Genomic DNA, 207 nt, shown 5'->3' on the forward strand with positions numbered 1-207 from the left:
CAAAAAAACGTTAAACACAATGAGAAACGAAAACATAGAAAATGAACTTTTTTTCAAACACCGCAAAAAACAAACAGAGAAACAAGACATGCAACATAAAGAAGGCGACGTTGGTAAAGATCATGCTCAAATGGCACTTTTTACGTGCCACCGGCACGGAAGCCAGACAGCTGCTCTGGCAATGATCATGCTCGGATGTTGCTGTTA

The sequence above is a fragment of the Octopus bimaculoides genome, chromosome 8 (assembly GCF_001194135.2).
Source record: "Octopus bimaculoides isolate UCB-OBI-ISO-001 chromosome 8, ASM119413v2, whole genome shotgun sequence".
Lineage (NCBI taxonomy): Eukaryota > Metazoa > Mollusca > Cephalopoda > Octopoda > Octopodidae > Octopus > Octopus bimaculoides.